The sequence below is a fragment of the Stenella coeruleoalba genome, assembly GCF_951394435.1.
Source record: "Stenella coeruleoalba genome assembly, chromosome: 8".
NCBI classification, from domain to species: domain Eukaryota; kingdom Metazoa; phylum Chordata; class Mammalia; order Artiodactyla; family Delphinidae; genus Stenella; species Stenella coeruleoalba.
In genome coordinates this window covers 85,859,156-85,874,653 of record NC_137154.1, presented here as the reverse complement: position 1 = coordinate 85,874,653, position 15,498 = coordinate 85,859,156, and positions in this window count along the sequence as shown.

Sequence of the window (15,498 nt, the reverse complement as noted above, 5' to 3'; positions counted from 1 at the left end):
AGGGTGCAAATTGAGTTAATATCATAACTAAAAGTTTCCTTCATAAGAGGGAATTTTATTCTTTGCTCTACATCCATAACACCTCACCTCACACTAAGTTAATTTCTTCAGAGCTTAGCTTAAACATTACTTCTTTAGGAAAGTGCTTCTTAATCTTCAAAACAAGATAAGGTATCTATTTTATGTTTGCTTATACTACTTATTTCCATTTGTAATTATATATTTACTTATGCTTTAATGTCTATGATTACATGATTCTTCTCTGTCTTCTCCACGTGCCTCTAAGCCCCATGAGGGGACATTGTGGTATCCTCCAATGCATGCTTGGGTCCCTTGCCCAGTGCCTGACAATGAATATTGAATGAATGAATGAATTAATGAATGAACAGAGAATAACTTGGTGTCAGGCACTGTGCTATGTGCTTTTACATATATTATCATATTTAAACTTCACAACAATCTGGTGGCAGACGCTCTGTGATCCATTTACAAATGTGGAAACTAAGGAATGAATATGTAAAGAAACATTGTCAAATGAATATAAAGAGAGAGAGAGAGATCCAGGACATAAAATGAGGTCTTGCTCCAAATGCAGAGTTCCTTTTCTCATGCCACCTTCTAAGGGCCTCTTAAATGTCTATTTGCACTCTCTCCTTTCCCTACAAAATGCTTATCTTGACTCCAATTCCTACAGCATTATACTCTCTTTTACCTTTCATTAAACTGGTGGTTCATTAGGTTTAACATGTTTCAGGAATATTTTCATCCTTACCTGGAATACTTGAAACACACACCCTTCACCCCAATAAAGCAAGAAAGAACATATTTTAGAGCAATGGCCCTGGTTTGGGAATGTATGGGAAGGGTCTGTCTTGAGATTGCCTGTACTTTTCTATATTGGTCAGTGACTTTCATGTCTACTCCTAAAACCATCCATGCGTAAAAGAGAAGAGGTGAAAGAATAAGAGAGATTGGGAGAGGGGAGGAGAAAACAGAACCCATCTATGTTATCGATCTGGAATCCCTGAAGTCCTCAATCCTTCAAACCCCCTTCCCACTCACAGTGCCCCAGCCACCCAGCATTTTGGTCGTCTGCACATTGTAATGGTCTGACGACAATATCCATTAAATGGCAGAAGAATTTCAACCTAGTAAAGTGATGCTAGACAGCTCAGTGGACATTGATAATACACTTGGTATGTACTGCTCAGAACTGTAACAATGTTTAGATTAAATGCCCAGGCTCAAAAGAAGCTACAGAAAAGGAAGAATTCCAAAGATTTTTGGATATGCTGTAAAGGCTTATGGCAGTGCTACTCAAAGAAACAAACCTCCACATTCTCTGTTACACATGTGTGACAAGATGAGGAGCTTTCACCAGAGAGTAGACTGATGAACTGCTTCTCTCACTGAGGCAGTCTTGCTATACAAAGAAAATGGCAGCTGAACCAAAGTGTGTAATGACATAGTTGATGCTGGCATAAACTTCTTGTCTCAAATGGCTAATAAGTTCACTGTCTAGCACTAGTCTCTAACTGCCCTTTGAGCAGTCAAGGCCTTGAAAAGTGGTGTGCAATGCTGGCCGTATATTAGAAGCACCTGGGAGGCTTTACAATATATTTACCAATGCATAAGGAACTTATCCAGAGATTCTGTTTTAGTGAGTTCGGGGTGGTATCCAGTATGCTTTAGCATTACCCCTGGTGATTCTAGTGTGCAGTCAGGATCAAGAACTACTAGCCTCAGTTGTAGCAGGACTGGAAGATGTGAATTATTAATGCTGACCTTTGGCAAAGTATTGAGAGATAAGTATAGCTGACATAAGTGGAGGAGCTTGTCTTTGGAAAAACTTCTTGCTTCTTGGATCTTTTATTAGCCATTCAGGGAAAGGAAATAGAACTGAACAGAGTTACTAAGAGATAGGTGATGTGTCGGGGGAAGGAACACCTACAGGCTCTTTGGAACCTGAGGCTTTAAGAAATCTGAATTTAACAAGTGAATTGGTAGATGGGATGTTACTCCACTGCACAGGCAGAGTGACACAGAGCAGGCAGTTGAAGGCAAAAAGAAAGTCTTAATATTCTCATTATTCCCCCTCCTCCTCCACGGTAGTTTTCTGGGGATAATGGAGCTATCATTGATATCAGAAGGAAAAGTGAGGATTTGGGAGACGAGGGCTATAAATATGGCAGTATGTAGGACAAGGGGGATCTGCCATCTATTGAAAATACCTAAGTTCAGAGCTGAGCCTGGAAAATATATAGTTCAGAGTTAACGAATGGATGGAGCAGACCTCCAGTTGTTCAGGCCATCCATCCCTCTAGCCATTCAAGCTCGCAAAGCACCAACCATTATTCAACTCACCCACTAAATGAGGACGGAATAGAAAGATAAACCTTATAAACACTTGTAGCGCAGTTGGAGCCTCTGCTTAATACTAATAACCCCTCAGACCCTACATTCCAGAAAAATTCATTTTGGAGGGCAAACTGATCTCCTTTGCAGCACTGTGTTGCCCACAGTCACTGCCAAGTTTCCTTCCCGGCAAACAGCCCCAAAGGAGTTGTTGTAGGATTCTTGTCCCTTGCATACTCATCTACTGGCTTATTACAAGTATTTAACACACTCGAGTGTATTAATATAGGTAGCACAGCATAATGGGAAAAATATAAGCTTTAGACATTGGCCCTTTAACTTGTTAATGAGATCTTGGGTAAATTAATTTACTTTTTGAACCTTGGTTTCTTTGTAAAAAGGTTTAATAATCTCTATCTCTTTAGGATTACTGTAAATATTAGATGTGAGCTGACCACAGCTGTTGAGCAAGCTGCATTTAGTAGGGTGCAAGTAGGAAGCAACTTTGCTTTTTGTCAACATTGCCTTTCAATCTGGTCTGCTGAGGCTCCCTTTCCCACTCCATTCTTGTCACTTCCTAGCATTAAAATATCAACTTAAGAAATCCACCCCAATCTTACATCAAGCTTTCTTTTCTCCTACAATTTGAAGCATTGTTCTCCTCTGGATCAGGCCTGACCAGTCTTTAGAAATCTGCCTGACTCCTCCTGCAAAGCTCTGGGGCTCCTGAATTCTTCAGGACGGTAATGGGAGAAGGAAAAAGGAAAAGTTTTACTTACTTATCTGGCTCTGGGCTCTCTGTGTGATAGACACTCAAGTGCTGGTGTTGTCTTTTGCGGAGAGCTTTTGCAGACTCTCCAGGGTACCAAAGAAAGCACAAGAAAACAGGAAATGATGGCTTATGTAAACCCTAAATGACTGGTGCCTGGATTTAAACAAAGCATGTGATGACAGGTTTGTGCAGACCTAGGCAGAACATTTGCCTGCTCTTTACAGAAAACGTTCTTACGGACTATTTCAGAGTTATGCATGTATATTTGCTTTCTCTTTATTTGACAGTTCCCTTCACCATAACATACACAGTAGTTTCCTTGTCTCTTTCTTTTGTGTTGTGACAAGATATACACAACATAAAATTTGACATGTTAAGCAGCTTTAGGTGTACAGTTCAGCAGCATTAAGTACATTCACATTGTTGTGCAACCATCACCACTGTCCATTTCCAGGACTTTTTGTATCTTCCCAAACTAAGAATCTGTACCCATTAACCAACAACTCCTCATTCTTCCCTCTCCCTCAGCCCGTAATCAGCACCATTCTACTGTCTCTATGAATTTCACTGCTCTAAATACCTCATATAAGTGGAAACATACAATATGTGTCCTTTAATATTTGACTTATTTTGCTTAGCATAATGTTTGCAAGGTCCATTATGTTGTAACACGTATCAGAATTTCCTTCCTTTTAAAGACTGAATAATATTCCATGTTTTTGTATACACATTTTGTTGACGCATTCATGTGTTGATGAACATTTGGGTCCTTTCCACCTTCCTTATCTCTTAAATGCCATTTTTAGATTAAAAAAGTTTATGCCATAAGTAATCATCAGTTGTTGGAGACACTGTCAACAGAGGATTCCTTCTCTGGCCCATCTCTTTCTCCATTTTTCTAAGTGGTAGACAAGCACTGGGAAGCAGTTTGACTCCTGTTTTCTGGGAACTGCTTACCCTCAGGGAAGGTCCCCGGTAACCCAGACATCTTCTCAGGGTACCTCCTGCCCCACCCCCACTCTCCAGCAAAATCAACACTTGACCTGACTTTGGCTGGTCAACTCTGAAATACACAGACACTGGGCATTGATATCTGGGTCCTGTCCAGTGGGAAAGTCCACAAACACCCGTTGCAAGGCTTCCTGTCTTGAGGTATGGTGACCCTCAAGTGGCAGTTCGTGTATTCAGCTGGATTCAGTACTGGAGACTTCTCACACTTTTCTTGATTTAGTTCAGCTCAGAGAGGTCTTTTTTTACTTGCAACCAAATCACTTGACTAATATTGTCTGTATTCTCTTTCTCACTTTCCTCTTCTCCAATGCATTTTTCTTCTCAGATTTGTTCTCTGCTGGCAAAGGCATCCACCAGTTTTGCTCAGGACTGTTTTAGCCAACATCCCTTAAGGCTAAAGGGATTGTAAACTCCAAGCTAGACATTTTAAATTCAGCTGGTTCCTATTCTCCACCCTGGCTCCAGGCTAAGCCCTGGGTAATTTAAGCTGACTTGCTGGCCTCCAAAGGCAGGAGACACAAGACATCCACTCAGGTCTGTATAGTGAGAAATACTCATGGTTCTCAGATGGTGGTATATAAAATCCTGGAGCAAATGTCAATAGATTGGGTGCACAATCAGCTTTCAGAAACCATAATTTTCTTTTACTTTTTCAGCAATTTTTGTCCCTGACTTTCATACGGTAACTGGATGCATTTAACCCTAAAAGGTGTCTGAGATTTCATTCTGCTTGGTTGGATTTCATACTTCAACTGCTTCTTTAATTTCAAGTTTCTTCAGTTTATGTGGGATTCATCCTCCCTCCCTGCTTCCCCCTAATGATTTAGTAGTTTAAGGCTTTTGTTCTTTCTTTCTTTAAAAAATTTTAAATCCACTAGGAACACTATACCAAAACAAAGACTGACTTCTTGATTTGATACTTTGGAAACTGAAACTCTGGTGGGTCCCTGGGCAATCATCCTCCCTCGGCATTTTCTGTAAGTGATGCAGGGGACTCAACAGCCAGCCTCTTTCCACTCATTTTACTGCTCTTTTGTAGGAGATGTATCAAACATCCAAGTGTTAAATCTCCCTTTGTACAGTCTGTGCACTCTCCTATATTGGAATGTTTGTTTGCTAAGGCTGAAGGGATGAAAAGCTGCTTTTTAATGATAATGATACTACTTCCATTTCTCAAGCATCTGATTGTGCAGTATATTTTACTTGCAAGATGGGATTTTCTTATTCCTGTTTATAGATGAGGCAACAGCCTCACCAAAACAGACTAATAGATTTGCCTAGAATCACACAGCTACAAGAAATGGGGCAAAGTTTTAAACTGTAATTTTAAAGAAGTACAGGTATGGTATGCTGCAAGATTGGCAAGAGCTGAGCCTTTTGAAAGATATCTTAGAACTCCCACACCAAAAGGCCCAAGGAGGGGGCGTGTTGACTCTGCATCACGTGGGTGTGTCCTGGGACTTGGCTGCACTCTCTGTCCTCCATTATTTATCCAGACAGTCTGCCCTTGACCTGTGTCTACAGGCACTATGACCTGAGACTGAATAACAGCACAGTTGTGCTGTGCACACACTTCAGGGGTCATCTGTTCTCTTTTCAGCTCTCATTTGTGATTTCCTGAAGCAGATGTGCCTTCCTTGGGAGACATATTAAGGATCTGAAATGTGTATTAAAAGATGCCATTTGTTTTTGTTAAATAGTTCTATGTCATCCATGATGCAGTTTTCAGATGTTGCTGATTCTGAGGATTGATCTCAGGCAACTGTCAGTGGGCTGGTTTGGGGGTCATAGCTGCTCTTTGCAACTTGCAAAAATGCTCAACAGAGACATGTATCCCTGGTGAGGAATTTTATTTTTTTATCTTCATTCATGGACACTGCTCAAATCAGCTGCAGTGGAACCAATTTACATTTCCCTGGTTTTGTGGGTTGTCCTGTGTGGATGTCATGTGTGAATTAACTGGCCCCATGTTTCCAACCTATTTCAGTGACGCTTTAGTGTCCATGGTGGATCGGCACACTTTGCAGCTGGCTTGCCTCTTGAATCCAGCTCTAACTTCATCCTGGGGCTCATTTCTGTATTCATTCCTCCTTCTGGCCTGACATTTTTTCTTTCTACTTGTACTTTGTCTTTTCCCCTCCATAATTCACAGTGCCTCCCTTATCCTCTTGGATATTTTGACAATTCTGTTTTAAGGCCCATAGAAATTCTCTTCTGTGATAAACCTATGTTAAGGTCTCTGTCCAATTCCTGATTTGAAGTTGCCCCACCCATAAGCCACTTCTGAGACCACAAGACCCCTGTTTCTGTCCAGGACTAACTGAGCAGAGTGAAGGTCATAGCCGCCTGATTTTGGGGAACCACAGGTAGGTTGGATGAACCAATGTGATTCTCTCTCACAGGTATTTAGAATTGTGACCCAAAAATTGAGCCAGTTGGATGGTGGCAGACACTCATGCAAGACCAGGTAAAGTCACAGCTGTAACCCCAAGTGGGGTCATGCAAAGGAGATGAAACCAGACTAGGAAAGAAGGAAGAGAATTGGAGAGAAGATGGGAGAAACCACATGCTTTCCGAGAACATGGTGACTACTGCCATTTTTGGAATTCAGTCTGTCTTTGTCTTGCCCAGACATACTTCATTTTGTCTTTTGATAGTCCTGAGAAATATTATCTTTAATTAATTTCCCCTTTTACTTAAGTTACCTTGAGATAATTTCTGTTTCTTTTAACAAAATATCCTTTAATCAAGTCACTTTCTTCTTTCTGCCATCCTGCCTTGCTGCCTGAGTGTCTTCTAGGGCTCAGCCTTTCTCCTCACCACCTGCTCTATTTGAGGCAGCAGCATTGCCCTAGGGACAATGCTTGTGACTGAGAATCACTTGCCCACTTTGTTAATCAAAGAAATTAATGATAACTGCCTCAACAGACAAGCCCCCAAAGGTACAAAAAGTATATTTCTCATTCACCTAAAATCTGGTGTGGGTTGGGAGGCCCTCCTCCATCCAATAACTACATCATCTGGAAAACAGGGCCTCTGTGGTTGCCAAGGTGGGAAAGGAGAGAGATGGAGGAGGCAGAATAACTCTGAATTGCCTTGTGTAGGGATTGACATATGCCACTGGTGTCTCTAATCACAGGCCATTGCCCAGAATCACCTTAACTCTACGGCCATGTGGGAAGCATAAGGGGGCACACAGAACTCTGGGTGAGTCCCAGCTGTTTATGCTGTACTCGTGTTTGCCTACTACATCCAATGGCTTAGTTGGGTGCCCTGATAACTGGCTGTGGGGAATCTTGGAGGGTGAGCCCTGTTCTGGGTTACTGCAGTGTGCTGCAGACAGTACAGCTGTTCAAAAAGACAACAGGGGAGAATGCAAGGCCTAGAAGGTAAAAGCATGAACTCTCAAGAAGCCAGGCCACAGACTGGCTTGATCAGACCCTTCTTCCCCAGGCCTGGGAAGCTGCACCTCCAGATGTCTGCCCTCCCAGATCACCCCTCACTTGCCCATATCCCAGTCATACTTTCCACACAAACCTTGTAAGGGTCATGCAGTAAAGGAATGACTATTAAGGAACATGGCTTTTAAAAAGAAGTTTAACAGAATTTATACTTTGAAATGGTTGTGGATCGGAGGGAAATATAGCAAACAATTGAGAACATGGGCTCTTGTATTGTTCCTTGGGTTAAAGTCTCAGCTCTGCTATTTGTCAGCTATGTGAACTCAGGCAAGTTATTTAACCTCTGTGTGTCTCACTTTCTCATTTTTAAAATGAGAATAATAACAGTGCTTAAGCCCAGATTTGTTGTAAGGATTAAGTGTGCTAATATATGCAAAATGCTTAGAGTAAAGCCTGACACATGGCATGGGTTTTGCGTTATTGTTATTATTTAAAGCAGGCATGTTGGGAGGCTGTATAATTATTCCACTTCTGCTACTTTGGCGTGAAGCACATTGGGAAATTCCTCCAAGTAGTCTTTCAAAACCAAGTCATAATCATATAAGATCAGCATCTCACAATACCTTTTGAATTGATTAACTGAAGGTGTCATTCATCCACTTGACAACTGTCTTCCTTACATGCTAGACTCCAGCCTAACTAAACTACTTCCCATTCCTTCAATGCACTGACTTTTGCTCTACACACCTCCATGCATCTGTGCCTGTATATGCTGCTTTTTCTCCAATACTGTGGAAGAAAGAACGTTGCTCACATCTAGGATCAGCCTATCTTCTTGTGCCCCAGATCCCAGCACGTCTCATTTTCTCAAAGACTTTGCTTCTTCAACCATCAATTTCCCTTGACTACTTATTCTTTTTTATTAGCAATAAAGTATTTTGTGATATTTCCTATCTTAAAAAACATCTTTGTTGGACCAAACATTCCCCTCTAGCGAATACTTCATTTCTCTGCTTTTCTTTGTTACAAAAATTCTTACCAAATTATTTATATCCACAGTGTCCACTTTCTTTCCTCCCATTTTTCCAATCTAGTCAAGCTTTTGCCCCTACCACCTTACCACCACTGCAAAGACCACCAAAGACCTCCATGTTGCTAAAACCAATGGTCAATCCTCAATCTCCATCTTAGAGATATGTGACACAATTGATAAATTCCCTCCTTTCAGAAACACTTTCTTCAATTGGTTTCTAGGTCATACTTTTTTGGTTTCCACTTATTTTCAAGTGCCTTTGTTAAAACTCTCTCCTCTTCCCAGTCTCTACTTGTGGCTGGGGTGGGCTAGGACTCAGTTCTTAGATCTCCTTTTATCTGCTCTTACTTCCTAAGTAATAACATCCAGACCTAGTTCTCTAAATACTCTCTTACTTTGATGACTTCCCAGTGTGTACTCTTAACCTTGACTGTTCTCCTGAATTCCAAAGTTGTATATACTAAAAAGTAGTCGAACATTGGGTGTTCAATCAGCGTCTCCAACTTCACTTCTCTAATACTGAACTCATGATTCCCAGTCCTCCTCCCCAGTGCTCGCAACCCTGTTTCTTCTTTCCTGTTTATCTCAGTAATAATATCACCATTCACTCAGTTGATTAGTTTACTAACATTGACATTGTCATCATCATCCTTTCACATCTCATTTTCAGTTCATCAGTAAATCCAGGCATTTGCACCTTCAAGATATATCCAGAATTTGATCCCTCTGTTACAACCTTAATCCAAGCCACCATCCTCTCTGTTTCATGATGTTTTGATCTCTTCCAATCTTGCCTTCTCATCCTCTTATATGTCCTGAGCACCACATTCTTTGCTTTACACAGCAACAAAAGCTATCTTTTTCAAATTTTTACCAATGTCTATAAAACCCCATGTGATCCAGATCCAGGCTACCTTTCCTACCCCCATTTCAACCACATTGGTCTTCATGCTATTCCTCCAACACATCAAGTATTCTCCTGATTCAGAACAGTACTTTCTGTTCCCTCAGCCTGGAACACACTTCACTCACAATATTTTATTTTATTTTTATGTATTTTTAATAGAAGTATAGTTGATTTACCATATGATATTAGTTTCAAGTGTACAACATAGTGATTCAATATTTTTATAAATTATATTCCATTTAAAGTTACTAAAAAACAATGGCTATATTTCCCTGTGCTGTAAAATATATCCTTGTTGCTTATCAATTTTATACATAGTAGTTTGTATTTCTTAATCCCATATCCCTATCTTGCCCCTCTCCCTGTTGGTAACCATCAGTTTGTTCTTTATATCTGTGAGTCTGTTTCTGTTTTGTTATATACATTCATTTGTTTTATTTTAAGTTCCACCTGTAAGTGTTAACATAGAGTATTTTTCTTTCTCTGTTGGACTTAACGCACCAAGCATAATACTCTCTAGGTCCATCCATGTTATTGCAAATGGCAGAATTTAATTCTCTTTTATGGTTGAGTAATATTCCATTGCATGTGTGAATATATAGAATTTACATTCCCACCAACATTATACAAAGGTTCTCTTTTCTCCACATACTTGCCAACATTTGTTATTTGTAGGCTTCCTGTACCCATTCTGACAAGTGTGAGGTGATATCTCATTGTGGTTTTCATTTGCATTTCTCTAATAATTAGAGATATTGAACATCTTTTTATGTGCCTTTTGGCCATCTGCATTTTGTCTTTGGAAAACACGTCTCTTCAGCGCTTCTGCCTATATTTTAAATTGGGTTGATTTTTTGATATTCAGTTTTATGAGCTATTTATATATTTTGGATATTACCCCCTTATTGGTCACATCATTTGCAAATATTTTCTCCACTCAGTAGGTTGTCTTTTCATTTTTTCAGTGGTTTCATTTGCTGTGCAAAAGCTTTTAAATTTAATTAGGTCCCATTTGTTTATTTTTGCTTTTATTTATTTTGTCCAGGAGATAGATCCAACAAATATTGCTATGATTTATGTCAAAGAGTGTTCTGCTTATGTTTTCTTCTAGAGTCTTAGCTTTTCAGGTCTTAACATTTAGGTCTTTAATCCATTTTGAGTTTATTTTTGTATTTAGTGTGAGAAAATATTCTAATCTCATTGTTTTACATATAGCCATCCAGTTTTCCCAGCACCACTTACTGAAGAGACTGTCTTTTCTCCATTGTGTTGATATATTCTTGCCTCCTTTGTCATAAATCAATTGACCATAGGGGTGCAGGTTTATTTCTCAGCTCTCTATTCTGTTCCATTGATCTATGTGTCTGATTTTGTGCCAATACCATTCTGTTTTGATTACTGTAGTTTTGTAGTATAGTTTGAAATCAGGGAGCATGATACCTCAAGTTTTGTTCTTCTTGCTCAAGATTCTTCTGGATACTAAGGGTCTTTTGTAGTTCCATAAGAATTTTAGGGTTATTTGTTTTAGTTTTGTGAAAAATGTCATGGGTCTTTTGATAGGGATTACATTACATCTGTAGTACACTTTGTGTAGCATGGACATTTTAACAATATTAATTCTTCCAATCAAAGAACACAGCATACCTTTCCATTTCTTTGTATCATTTTCAAATTCCTTCATCAATGTTTTATAGTTTTTAATGAAATAGTATTTCATCACCTGGCTTAATTTTATTCCAAGGTATTTTATTCTTTTTGACACAATTTTAAATTTCTTTTTTTCTCTTTCTGATGGTTCATTATTAATGTATACAAAAGGAAGAGATTTCTGTATATTAATCTTGTATCCTGCAAATTTACTGAATTCATTTCTTGGTTTTAATAGCTTTTTGTGGAGATTTAAGGGTTTTCTATATATAGTATCATGTCATCTGCAAATAGTGACAGTTTTACCTCTTCATTTCCCACTTGGATGCCTTTTATTTTTTTCTTGTCTGATTGCTGTGGCTAGGACTTCCAATTCTATGTTAACTAGAAGTGGTGAGAGTGGGCATACAAGTCTTATTCTTGATTTTAGCAGAAAAGCTTTCAGCTTTCACCACTGAGTATGATGTTAACCAAGAGTTTGTCATAAATGTCCTTTATTATATTGAAATATGTTCCCTCTATACCAACTTTGATGAGAGTTCTCTTTTTTTAACATCTTTATTGGACTATAATTGCTTTACCATGATGTGTTAGTTTCTGCTTTATAGCAAAGTGAATCAGGTATACATATACATATATCCCCATATCTCCTCCCTCTTGCGTCTCCCTCCTATACTCCCTATCCCACCCCTCTAGGTGGTCACAAAGCACTGAGCTAATCTCCCTGTGCAATGCACCTGCTTCCCACTAGCTATCTATTTTACATTTGGTAGTGTATATATGTCCATGCCACTCTCTTACTTGATCGCAGCTTACCCTTCCCAATCCCCATGTCCTCAAGGCTTTTCTCTACATGTGCATCTTTACTCCTGTGCTGCCCCCTAGGTTCTTCAGAACTTTTTTTTTTTTTTTTTTTTTTTAGATTCCATATATATGTGTTAGCATACTGCATTTGTTTTTCACTTACTTCACTTGGTATGACAGAGTCTAGGTCCATCCACTGCACTACAAATAACTCAATTTTATTTCTTTTTATGGTTGAGTAATATTGTATACATGTGTTATTGTATACATGTATACAATATTTGTATACATGTGTTACATCTTCTTTATCCATTAATTTGTCGATGGACACTTAGGTTGGTTCCATGTCCTGGTTATTGTAAATAGAGCTGCAATGAATATTGTGGTACATGACTCTTTTCAAATTATGGTTTTCTCAGGGTGTATGCCCAGTAGTGGGATTGCTGGGTTGTATGATAGTTCCATTTTTATTTCCTTAAGGAACCTCCATACTGTTCTCCATAGGGCTGTATCAATTTACATTCCCACCAACAGTGCAGGAGGGTTCCCTTTTCTCCACACCCTCTAAAACTTTTACTGTTTGTGATATTTTGATGATGGCCATTCTGACTGCTGTGAGGTGATACATCATTGTAGGGGTTTTTTTTGGTTTTCTTTTTTTTTTTTTTTTTTGCGGTACGTGGGCCTCTCACTGTTGTGGCCTCTCCCGTTGCAGAGCACAGGCTCCGGACGTGCAGGCTCAGCGGCCATGGTTCACGGGCCCAGCCACTCCATGGCATTTGGGATCTTCCCGGACTGGGGCATGAACCTGTGTCCCCTGCATCGGCAGGTGGACTCTCAACCTCTGTGCCACCAGGGAAGCCCCCTCATTGTAGATTTGATTTGCATTTCTCTAATGATTAATGATGTTGAGCATGCTTTCATGTGTTTGTTGGCAATCTGTATATCTTCCTTGGAGAAATGTTTATTTAGGGCTTCTGCCCATTTTTGGATTGGGTTGTTTGTTTTTTTGTTATTGAACTGCATGACCTGCTTTTAAATTTTGGAGATTAATCCTTTGTCAGTTGCTTCATTTGCAAATATTTTCTCCCATTCTGAAGGTTGTCTTTTCATCTTGTTTATGCTGTCCTTTGCTGTGCAAAAGCTTTTAAGTTTTATTAGGTCCCATTTGTTTATTTTTCTTTTTATTTCCATTACTCTAGGAGGTGGGTCCAAAAGGATCTTGCTGTGATTTATGACATAGAGTGTTCTGCCTATGTTTTCCTCTAAGAGTTTTATAGTATATGGACTTACATTTAGATCTTTAATCCATTTTGAGTTTATTTTTCTGTATGGTGTTAGGGAGTGTTCTAATTTCATTCTTTTATATGTAGCTGTCCAGTTTGCACAGCAGCACTTATTGAAGAGGCTGTCTTTTCTCCATTGTATACTCTTGACTCCTTTATCAAAAATAAGGTGACCATATGTGCATGGGTTTATCTCTGTGCTTTCTATCCTGTTCCATTGATCTATGTTTCTGTTTTTGTGCCAGGACCATACTGTCTTTATTACTGTAGCTTTATAGTATAGTCTGAAATCTGGGGGCCTGATTCCTCCAGCTCTGTTTTTCTTTCTCAAGATTGCTTTGACTATTCGGGGTCTTTTGTGTTTCCATACATGCTGTGAAATTTTTTGTTTTACTTCTGTGAAAAATGCTAGTGGTAGTTTGATAGGGATTGCATTGAGTCTGTAGATTGCTTTGGGTAGTAGAGTCATTTCCACAATGTTGATTCTTCCAATCCAAGAACATGGTATATCTCTCCATCTGTTTGTATCATCTTTAGTTTCTTTCATCAGTGTCTTATAGTTTTCTGCATACAGGTCCTTTGTCTTCTTAGGTAGCTTTATTCCTAGGTATTTTATTCTTTTTGTTGCAATGGTAACTGAGTGTTTCCTTAATTTCTCTTTCAGATTTTTCATCACTCGTGTACAGGACTGCAGGAGATTTCTGTGCCTCAATTTTGTATCCTGCAGCTTTACCAAATTAATTGATTAGCTCTAGTACTTTTCTGGTAGCATCTTTAGGATTCTCCATGTATAGTATCATGTCATCTGCAAACAGTGACCACTTTACTTCTTCTTGTCTGATATGGAATCTGTTTATTTTTTCTCTTCTCTGACTGCTGTGGGTAAAATTTCCAAAACTATGTTGAATAACAGTGTTGAGAGTAGACAACCTTGTCTTGTTCCTGATCTTAGAGAAATGGTTTCAGTTTTTTACCATTGAGAATGATGTTGGCTGTCGGTTTGTCATTTGTGGCCTTTATTATATTGAGGTACATTCCCTCTATGCCTATTTTCTGGAGGGTTTTTATCATAAATGGATGTTGAATTTTGTCAAAAGCTTTTTCTACATCTATTGAGAGGATCTTGTTTTTTTCTTCTTCAGTTTGTTAATATGGTTTATCACATTGATTGATATATATATATATATAGAAGAATCCTTGCATTCCTGGGATAAACCCCAGTTGACCATGGTGTATGATCCTATTAATGTGCTGTTGGATTCTGTTTGCTACTATTTTGTTGAGGATTTTACATATATGTTCATGAGTGATATTGGCCTGTAGTTTTCTTTCTTTGTGACATCTTTGTCTGGTTTTTGTTTCAGGGTGATGGTGGTCTTGTAATGAGTTTGGGAGTGTTCTTCCCTCTGCTATATTTTGGAAGAGTTTGAGAAGGATAGGTGTTAGTTCTTCTCTAAATGTTTGATAGAATTCGCCTGCGATACCATCTGGTCCTGGGTTTTTGTTTGTTGGAAACTTTTTAATCATGATTTCAATTCCAGTGCTTGTGATTGGCCTGTTTATATTTTCTATTTCTTCCTGGTTCAGTCTCAGAAGGTTGTGCTTTTCTAAGAATTTGTCCATTTCTTCCAGGTTGTCCATTTTATTGGCATATACTTGCTTGAAGTAATCTCGCATGATCCTTTGTATTTCCACAGTGTCAGTTGTTACTTCTCCCTCTTCATTTCTAATTCTATTGATTTGAGTCTTTTCCCTTTTTTTCTTGATGAGTCTGGCTAATGGTTTATCAATTTTGTTTTTTTTTTCTTAAGGGACCAGCTTTTAGTTGTATTGATCTTTGCTATCATATCCTTCATTTCGTTTTCATTTATTTCTGATCTGATCTTTGTGATGTCTTTCCTTCTGCTAACTTTGGGGGTTTTTTGTTGTTCTTTCTCTAATTGCTTTAGGTGTAAGGTTATGTTGTTTATTTGAGATGTTTCTTGTTTCTTAAGGTAGGATTGTATTGCTATAAACTTCCCTCTTAGAACTGTTTTTGCTGCATCCCATAGGTTTTGGATCATCGTGTTTTCATTGTCATTTATTTCTAGGTATTTTTTGATGTCCTCTTTGATTTCTTCAATGATCTCTTGGTTATTTAGTAATGTATTGTTTAGCCTCCATATTTTGTGTTTTTTACAGATTTTTTCCTGTAATTGATATCTAGTCTCATAGCATTGTGGTTGGAAAAGATACTTGTTATGATTTCCAGTTTCCTAAATTTACCAAGGCTTTATTTGTGA